The following is an 11,189-nucleotide window of genomic DNA, read 5'->3' as shown; positions in this document are numbered from 1 at the left end:
TGGAGACTGAGTCTCACCACCCTGTCACCCAGGCTAGAGTGCAGTGGCATGATCTCATCTCACTGCAACCTCCGCCTCCTAGGTTCAAGGAATTTCTGCCTCAACCTTCCGAGTAGCTGGGATTACAAGCCCCAGCCACCACACCCAGCTAATTTTTGTATTTTAGTAGAGATGGGATTTCGTCATATTGGCTAGGCTGGTCTTGAACTCCTGACCTCATGATCCACTAGCCTCGGCCTCTCAAAGTGCTGGGATTACAGACGTGAGCTACCGTGCCCAGCCTTTAGCCCCTTTTTTTCCTCTTCTCTTTTTTCTGAGACTCCCATTATTCATATGTTGGTATACTTGAAGTATTGTCATAGGTCTTTTAGAATTTGTTCTCAATTCATCATTCTTTTTTCTTTTCTTTTCTTTTTTTTTTTTTTTTTTTTGACACGGAGTGTCGCTCTGTCGCCCAGGTTGGAGTGCGGTGGCCGGATCTCGGCTCACTGCAAGCTCCGCCTCCCGGGTTTACGCCATTCTCCTGCCTCAGCCTCCCGACTAGCTGGGACTACAGGCGCCCGCCACCACACCCGGCTAGTTTTTTGTATTTTTTAGTAGAGACGGGGTTTCACCGTGTTAGCCAGGGTGGTCTCGATCTCCTGACCTCGTGATCCGCCCGTCTCGGCCTCCCAAAGTGCTGGGATTACAGGCTTGAGCCACCACGCCCGGCCCATTCTTTTTTCTTCTAACCTTCTTAAGATAAGTTCAGTTGATCTGTCTTCAGAATTCCTCATTATTTCTACAGGCCAGGCAAATCTACTGTTGAGCCCCTCCAGTAAAATTTTCATTTCAGTTACTGTATTTTTTCAACTTTAGAATTTTATTTTTTTTTCAGTAATTTTATCTTTATATTGATATATGTTTGATGAATCATTGTTGTCACATTTTCTGTCATTCTTAAAACATGGTTTAATTTCTTGTACATAATTGTCATAGCTGTTTTGAAGTTTTTGTTAGGCAAGTCTGACACCTGGGCTCCCTCATAAAGTTTCTATTCACTTATTTTTCCCCTATATTTGGGTCACAGTTTCCTATTTCTTTACATGTTTTGCAATTTCTCATTGAAAACTGTACAATTTGATAATATAGCAATGCTGGGTTCTGACCTCTTCACCTTGCACCCCCACCCTAGTAGTAGATGTTGTTGTTGTTTCTGTTTTTAATTTGATTAATGATTTGCCTGGACTAATTTTGGAAATTCTATCTTGTCTCTCATGGCTGTAACTGATGTCTCTGACTAATGTTTCTTTTTATAGAAAAATTTGTTTAATCTTTTCCTTCTAAAATCTGTCTTTCTAGGGTTTCCTCTAAATCGTTTTGGTGGTCAGACAATGATTTGTCAGAGGTTGTGCTTAAACACGTTGAGCCAGGAAGGGTTCTGTCCTTTGCTGATGGATCCGTGTTTGCACTGAGAAACAGATTGAAAGTTCAGGTAGTTTATGAATCTGCCCCATCTTTTACTTTCTTCATGTATAAGGCGTCACATTCAGGCAAACAGGAGTAGATAGCTAGGAATCTGTCCACAATCTCATGCTAATGTTTACAGCCTTCCCAACCCCCAGGATATGTGCGAGTTTATCAAGGTCCACTATGTCTGCTGCTTTCTTCAGATCTCCCTATAAAATTTCTGACTGTAGGCAGGTCTATTTCTTATCTCCAGTATTGTAATCTCAGGCAAGCTGTGATATTGGCCTTCTCTGATTGTTGGCCATCCAAGATTGCTATTGTTTTTGACAGCACCTCAGGACATGGACCTTTTCAAGCTTAGCTCCAAATTATTTCTTCTCTGTTTGGTTGGAAAGCCGATGTCCCTTACAGTTTGCCATGTCTGGTAGAAATAGAGCAATAAAGAGCTTAGGGCTGGTGAATAAGGTGGGTGGAAACTGCTCAAGGATGCAATGCCACAGACTCTTACTGTTTTTCTGAGGCTTAACAGATTTACATGAATAAGTATTTCACTATTTTTTTCTATGTCTTTAATCAATTTTCAGATCTGAAATGGTTGTTTTTGACAGTTTATGTAGCTTTGTCTTTGTGAGAAAATATGCTGAGTTCTTCATGTGGCCATCCAAAAAGACTCTCCTTCAACATTTTCTTAAGGTGAAACTTGTATGACAAAAAATTAGCCATTTTAAAGTGTACAATTCAGAGGCATAGTCATTCACAGTGTTGTACAATTACCACTTCTGTGTAGTTCCAGCATAGTTTCATCATCCCAAAAGAAAATCCCATACTGAGTAAGCAGCCATTCCCTATTTTCCCTTCCCATTAGACCCTGGCAACACAAACCTGCTTTTTGCCCTGTGCATGTACCTGTTCTTTATATTTCATATAAATAGAATAATACAGAACAGGTAAATTCATAGGACATCTTTGTATCACATGTTTCTTTCACTTAGCATATTGCTTTGGAGGCTCACGTACATTGTAATATGTATTAGTAATTCATTTCTTTTCATGGCAAAGTAACATTCCATTGTGCATATTTACCATATTTCATTTATCCATACGTCTGCTCATGAATATTTGGGTTATTTTCATCTTTTGTCTATTATGAATAGTGCGGCTGTGAACACTTAATGTCCAAGTATTTTTGAGTACCTATTTTCAGCAGGATTGCTGAGTAATTCTATGTTTAACTTTCTGAGGACCCACCAAACTGTTTTCCACAGTAGATTTATCATTTTACATTCCCACCAGCAATGTGTAAGTGTTTCAAATTCTTCACATGCTCACCAACATGAAATTTCCGTATTTTTTTTTATTATAGTCATCCTACCAGGTGTGAAGCAGTATCTCATTGTGGTTTTGGTTTATATTTCCCTAATGACTAATAATATTGAACATCTTTTCTTTCTTCACATTTTAAGCAAGAATCATGTAACAATCCAAGGATTAGATTTCAGATCTCTGAATTTAAGTTTAGTAGCCTTTCGTCAGTACAACAGTGTCTTCTACTACATGTTATATGATATCGTTTGATTTCCTAAATTTTCCCTGTCTTCATTAAATATACCCACACAGCGATAATGCAGTCCTATCCTTATTAAATGAGTCATTCTAACAACTAAAATTAATTGAGAAAATAATTTTGTCTATATATTTATAGGCTTATATTCCATAATGTGAACTGACATATATCCCAAGGTAAAGCAGACTAAAGGAGCTTTTATGGTTGAAAAGTTCACACTGGTCTTTATTCCATTAGAGGTTTAACTGCTACAGAAAATGTCCACTTTGGTATCTAGACCTGAAAATGTTTTGTAGGTGAATAATATATAACTACTATGAGCAGAGTATTAGCTTTTAATATTATCACTATCCTTGTTAGTGTGAATTCTAAAATAAAATTGGATCCCTTTTAGGACTCAAAAAAATTTTGTAGTTGGGAGAGTCTTGCTCTATTGCCCAGGCTGGGATGCAGTGGCATGATCATAGCTCACTACAACCTCCAACTCCTGGGCTCAAGCAATCCTCCCACCTTAGACTTTCAAGTAGCTAGGACTATACACATGTGCCACCATGCCCACTAATTTTTAAAAGTTTTTTTTGTAGACACAGAGTCTCACTGTGTTGCCCAGGCTAGTCTGAACTTCCTGACCTCAAGTGATCCTTCTCCCTTGGCCTCCCAAAGTGCTGGGATTATAGTCATGAGTCACTGTGCTCATCCTTATTACTATTTTAATGATTCATGTTAGGAGATATTAATGACCGCTTTGCAAATTATTTATGAAATGTGATCTTTTTATTAATTTGTTTACTTACAAACTATTAAACAAAAGCACTTTTCCCATCAGTATTTACAGTCATAATCTATCTTGCTAAATGTCAAATGTATATATTTAAATATCACATCCTCCATTTCATTTACTATGTGACTAATAAAGACTTAATAGACACTAATTGTTGTCAAATTTGCCAAGAAAAGACTCTCACAAATCTTGTTAGTTTTTAACATTCTGTTCATTTTGGAGCATATAATGTATCCCCAGCAGGGACTGTGCTTGGAAGCACCAGGGACTTCTTGGAAGAAAATATAGTTGGCACATATCAGGTCAACCATAATCATCCCTTGCAAAGATTGATTCTGGACATACTGTAGGTAATAGCCATATTTTTGTACTGTCAGGATTTATGGCACTTTGTGATCCAATTGTTCTAGACATTTTGTCTATCAAATTATGGCCATCTACAGAGAGGAGTACAGTAACAGCTTGATTTCTCACGTTACACCAATAGCACAAAAAAGCTCATTCCAACTTTTCCATATTTATCTATGAAGGTTTGGGAAATTTGCTAGTAAACCTCATCTAGTGACCAAAACTGTGGATGTATTAGCCTAGCAGGGAAAATAGTTTTATTGTTTTCTTAATTTAGAGCTCTCCTCTCTCCTCCTGCCCACACACCTCCCATGCCCCTCCGGCCCCCACCATGCTCATGTGTGAGTTTTCTCCCCTGGAAGAATGAATACAGACAGTAAGAAGTTAGGGCAAAATTACAGGGAAAATAGTATTGGTCATATAATCCTTGAATACTGTAATAATGTCAAACAAAAAGAATCCATATATTTAGATGTAGACAAAAGGCACATATATTGATGTAGGTATCTGTATCTATATATCTATCCACATTCATACACATGTTGGAGGAAATAAGATTATTCAGTCAAATTTATATAACAAAAGGGCTAATTTATTACTCTTCTTTAAAATTTGAAAGTGACTTGAAGTTTTTTTATATAAGTAAAATTGAAGTAATAATTCCTTTAATTTCATTTTACTATCTGTTCTTCAGTTTTGCTCTGTATTATTCCTTTACTATCATACTTATTTTAGCATTTTTATGTGTCTTCACTCATTCACATCAGATTTCCCTCTCATGCTACACCATTATGGAAACACTCCTTTTTGTTATTTTGTTTTATTTTGTTTTGGGGACAGGGTCTTGCTCTGTTGCCCAGGCTGGAATGCAGTGGTGCCAGTGGTGTGATCATGGCTCATTGCAGCCTCGACCTCCTGAGCTCAAATGAATCTCCCACCTCAGCCTCCAAAGTAGCTGGGACTATAGACACACGCCACCACTCTCAGCTATTTATTTATACATACATGTGTACATACATACATACATACATACATACATATATACATACATTTTGTAGAGAGGGAGTTTCTTTATGTTGCCTAGGCTGGACTCAAGTGATCCTCCTCCCTTATCCTCCCAAAATGCTGAGATTACAGGTGTGAGACACTCTAGCCAGCCAAAAATATTTTTTTCACATCTATTGCTTCTCACATTTTCTGTCACTATACTTTTCTTTATGTAATATCTTAAAAGGATGTTTTTTTCAAAAGGTTCCTGAAAAAGCCTTTCTCGTTTCGGACTCCATGTGACTGTTGGCACGATGGGAGGAGTATGTTGGGGATGGTACGGGAAAGATTACCGAATCTGGACCACAGAATTATCTGGGAGAAATAGTGTCATGTTGACAGTCTGAGATGAAGTCATGATGACCATTTTGAGTCCTATCTCCTTTTACAGCATTGACTTGCTTTGTTGCTCCAACAGAAAAATAAACATTGCCTCTTGGGGCTAAATCCATTTGTGTATTCTTGAACTAGATTAAAGGTAGATATCAAAATGTCTATTTTTTTCTTTGCTTTTAATATTAATACTCTGATTTACCAAAGTTCTGTTCTTTAATATGGCTTATTTGTTGTATTTAAAAATAAGTAATTTGGAATATGGCTTTATGTCACTGTGAAGTCAGCTTTTTAAAGCTGGAATTCTATGTTTCATTGATTGTCTATCTCATATGTTTATTATTTTGAACAGTGTCAACTGTCTGAGATCTCTAGCCTATAGACCAGAGTGTAGGTTATAACAAACTATGAGTATTAAACGCTCAGTCACTGCTTCTGTTTATCTAGTACAAGGATGAAGTAAATTTCTGTGGAACTATCCCAATCTTCTGAGTAGAGTTAATTGTCGATATACTCATTGGTAGGAAGGGGACCACGAAGACCAGAAGGAGAAGTCACATACTATAAGTATTTTGTCATCCTTCTTTTTTCGTTCACATATTCTACTACAGAGTGGTTGAGTAGAGGCAATACCAGCATAGAGTCTTGTCTTTTGTATGCATGCTTGATGGCTATGACATACAGCCATCTCACCAAATTTTCAGTGGAACTTACAATTCACTTTGGCTTTGGGAAGCTCATTACTATTAAAGAGAAGTTTCCCTTTCCTTTTTGGTGTTTAAAAGTTACTATGTTATATAAAACAGACCTCAAAGAAGAAATTAAAATGAACCTCAAAGAAGAAAATAAGTATATTTGAATGGTCATCTATGCAGGCATTCTTCAGGGTGCTAGAAGCAATTATTTCTTGACAATGTACAAAATGATTATTGAACAGAGAGCGAGAACTCATGAAAAAAAGTTTTCTGAAAAGTAGATGATGCATTTATGGAATAAAAAAGATTAAACATCTGGTGATCATTATTATTTTAATAATTCACAATAGGAAAGAGTTGTTAATGACTACTTTACAAATTATGTATGAAACCTTGTCTTTTTAAGTTTGTTTACTTACATAATTTGACTTTGAAATAATGTAAGTTAGTATGATCAAATTAATAAACTGATTAGAGAAGCAATCTTTTTTTGTGGCACATTCGTTTCTGTGCAAATTTACTGAAGTAATTTTCTACCTGAGGAAAATATGGAGAAAATCTAGTTTTAAAAAAATATCATTGTTAACTAAAGATGCAATTAAAGGTATTGCTAGACCAACTTCCTTTAAGGGTGTTGCCAGACCAAAGCTCCTCAAAAAATATTTAGAAGCTACTGACCTGTAGATTTTTAGGAATTTTATGAGGGAAGGCATTTCTTTTCTTTAGTAAGGCCCAACCAGTACTGATCTGGGTTTCCTAGGGCTGTCAGTTTCTTATTTTTGTTTTTGCTACTGATGATGATGAAAGATGCATGAGGGTACAGAAAAAGCAATTTTTGGAAAGCTGCGTAGTATAAAATAAGATTTCATATTGCTTCTTTCTTTTCAGAGGTAAAGATATTCTAACAAGAGATACCTGGAAATTATCAAAAAGGTAGTCTTATAAACCAGATTAAAGTTGTTATCATAATTATGGATTAGACTTAGGAAGTAGATATTCCTTTTTCTGTGGACAATTTGGTCCTCCCATAATTCGTGTTCTATTCTTTTCAGTACTCGTACTGCATAAATTATGTATAAAGTAAAACAAACAAAAAAAAAAACCTCCTGTATTTGTCTATCTGGTTACTGTATTTGATTCACTGTGTTCTTTTAATACATTATTTTATTATCAAATGAAGGAAATTGAAGTAGTTAAAATTACTACCGCCTATGAAAATATTGATTATAAATTTCTTAGTATCTATAAAACAGCATTTAATGCAAATTTATAATTCCTTATTTGTAGCTTTGAATTTTTTGTAATTTATTTTATAACTGGAAAATTGGAAAAGATGTCTTAAAATTTTAGTAATTCATTTTGGAAAATCTAAACTAATCTGACGTGAGGGTATTTGTGTAAATACATATTTTACTGCAGAAATATCTATATATTTGATTATGAAGTATTACCCCAGACCTCACTAGTAGTATTATATGATATGTGGTATATGTATTTCTTTTTTATTTTTATTTTTTTAGAGAGAGACAAGGGCTTGCAGCCTTGACCTCCTGGCTTTAGGGATCCTCCTACCTCAGCCACGTGAGTAGCTGGGGCTACAGTTGCATGCTACCACACTTGGCTAATTTTTAAAACATTTTTTTGTAGAGACAGGATCTCACTGTGTTGCCCAGGTTGGTCTTGAACTCCTGGGCTCAAGCGATCCTCTCTCCTCAGCCTCCCAAAGTGCTGGGATTGTAGACATGAGACATCATACCCAGCCTTATATTTCTATAACACATTTTTTTCTCAGTGTTACGAAGCTCATTTGGCCTCTATGGATTTGGATAAAGGATCTTCCAAATAGATCTTCACTTATATTAACAGTTAAATTTAAGTCCATCAGTATCGTAGAAAAAAATGCCAAAAATGTTCTAGTCTGGTTTTATTGTTACTTAAAATTTCTATTGTGTAGCATCTTTCACTAACTCTTGGTGAAGCTTTCTATTTTGTATCAGATAACATCTGTTCAGCAAACACTGTTAAGCAACTACGATGTGCTAGGCATGGGTAGATGCTTAACAGTGTTGAGCTTAAATGCCTAAAGAAATAAATGTCTGTTCCCTTAAGAAGCTTAGAGACTTAGCTAACAAATAATACACATGAATACATGGAATAATAGAAACATGTAGAAGATACGGAAGTGTAGGATGGAATAGAAGTGATGAGGTGATGTTTCTTTCTTGGCATGAAACAATTAGGAGAAGGAAGAATGGGAAGGAGTAGAAAACTAGAGAAGGTTTCACAGAGAATGTGATGCAGTTTTCAAAATACATCATAGTTAAAAGAAATAGCCTGCATATATCACAGATGTCTGAAGTGACCTAGTGTTTGTAGGGAAGGACAAGTAATTGTATTGCAAGAGAATTATGGGGAATGTGGTGAGAAACATGCCTGGAGGAAAAGGCTGTGATTAGATCATCAGGATCCTTGATTGCCACTCTAAGGAGTTTAGACATGATTCTGTGGATAATGGGAAGCTGTTGAAGGGTTTATGGAGGTGAGTCCATTATTCTGTGATCCATTTTTCATCTTAAAAAGATCTCTTGCATAGTCTTGTAAAGATGGACCAGATGAAAATAAGACAGAGACTATGTAAGAGAATAATGCAACTGAGGGGACAGAAGCCATAATCTATAGCTCAGTCTTTTGGTCTTAATTGGTCAAAACCTATCTTTCTTCCTTTTTGTATCTTCACTCCCTCCCTCTCTCCTTTTTTTTTCCCTCTCTTCTTTTCTTCCTCTTAATTAGAATTATATTGTGGTTAATAATGGCACTATCTCTTTATATACTTGCAAATCTAATTAATGTTCATTTAAGTAAAATATTTTCCTTTGTACCTGAATATTTTCTATTTCTAAAGTGGAGGCACTTCTGATTGTATTTTAATATGCTTTCTTAGTCTGTTCAAGCTACTATAACAAACTACCAGAGACTGGGTAGTTTGAACAATAGAAGTTTATTTCTTACAGTTCTGAAGGCTGGAACTCTGAGATCAGGGTGACAGCATGGTTGGGCTCTGGTGAGGGTCCTCTTCAGTGTTGCATAATTCCTGCTTCTTGTATCTTTACACTGTTGAGAACAAGTGTAAGAAGCAAGCTTTCTAGTTGTAGTTGTAAGGGCACAAATCTCATTCCTGAGGGCTCCACCCTCATGACCTCACGTAACTGTAATTACCTCTCAAAGGCCGCACCTCCTAATATCACTTTGGAAGGTTTCAACCTGTGAATTCTGGGAGGATACTGACATTCAGTTTATACCTTTTGTCATCTAGTGTTGATAGTTTCCATGTTCCTTTTTAGATGACTTTAATGTTTATAAACTATCCATTCAATATCCTACAGTCAATCCTACTAAAAGTCTATTAAGATATAGATTGATTGATTGATTGAAATGAGGTCTCACTCTGTCACCCAGCTTACACTGCAGTGGCACAATCTCAGCTCATTGAAACATCTGCCTCCCGGGCTCAAACGATCTTCCCTCCTCAGCCTCCCGAGTAGCTGGGACCACAGGCACGCACCGCCATGCCGGGCTTTTTTTTTGTTTTGTATTTTTGGCAGAGACAGGGTTTTGCCATGTTGCCCAGGCTGGTGTCCAACTCCTGAGCTCAGGTGATCTACCTGCCTTGGCCTCCTAAAGTACTGGGATTACAGACCTGAGCCACCATCCCTGGCCTAAGCCACTTATTCACATGACCAAACTTTGTTCATTATCATCACTCAGAAATATTCTACATCTGAAATAACAACTTCCTACTCAAGACTCTAACTACAATCTTCTATTCCTTTAAGGCTGCCACATCATATAACTCTAGAAAACACTATTCATCTTGTATTCTGTGTTAGCACAACACTTCAGCTTAATGTGAATGTCTTCCACTGGAGTGGTGCAAAAGAGACTCCGTCTTGCTCCAACTAGACTTGTACCTCAGTGATTTAGAAAACTTCAATCCCTTAAGTCTTCCTTAGTCTGCCAACCCATCAGTCCCTCTAACTTCACTTAATTCCCTTTTGAATCCAAACCTATTTGAGTATCACTTCTCCTACTCTCTCGTGAGTACTTACAAGTCTCACTTTGTTTTTCTACTATAGTCACTTTGGTTTAAGTGTCCTTTGTTTCTATACCTAACTTATAGCACTTCTGAAGGAAATAATATAATCATATTAATTAGTGCTTGCTCATTTATGGTTTTCTTCCTTAATTGGCCCCTGCCTATTCCTCTCTCCCACATCACTCTCAAATACTTTTGCTTGACCTTAGATGCCCATATCGCATATGATCCAAAAAAGTGAATACAAAATATTGAAAGCATTAGACATTAATTTCCTCAAATCCCAACCCTATAATGTTCTAAACTATTGCCAGGGCCCATGGGCTCTTCAAATCCTTGCTGTTACTACTCTGCTCACTCTAAAGGCTGGGATCTCCTTGCCTATGTTTCAGGCTCTCTTCTGTACTGATTTACTAGTCCTAGGTGACTGAATGATGTCCCAGGTGACCCAGATGTCTGATAAGCATCTTAAGTATAACATGGCCACAGTAGAACTCTTCATTTTTCCCACAGGCTTGCTCGTCTGTCACCTCCATTACTGTAAATAGCATAATCTCCTAAACACTTTTTCAACTTAAAAAGTCGTGAGTCATTAGGCCGGGCGCGGTGGCTCAAGCCTGTAATCCCAGCACTTTGGGAGGCCAAGGCGGGCGGATCACGAGGTCAGGAGATCGAGACCATCCTGATGAACACGGTGAAACCCCGTCTCTACTAAAAATACAAAAAAATTAGCCGGGTGTGGTGGCGGGCACCTGTAGTCTCAGCTACTAGGGAGGCTGAAGCAGGAGAATGGTGTGAACCCGGGAGGTGGAGCTTGCAGTGAGCCGAGATTGCGCTACCGCACTCCAGCCTGGGGGATACAGCAAGACTCCGTCTCAA

Source organism: Rhinopithecus bieti, unplaced genomic scaffold (genome assembly GCF_001698545.2).
Source record: "Rhinopithecus bieti isolate Rb0 unplaced genomic scaffold, ASM169854v2 scaffold_17971, whole genome shotgun sequence".
NCBI lineage: Eukaryota > Metazoa > Chordata > Mammalia > Primates > Cercopithecidae > Rhinopithecus > Rhinopithecus bieti.
Note: the sequence above shows the minus strand (reverse complement) of the source record.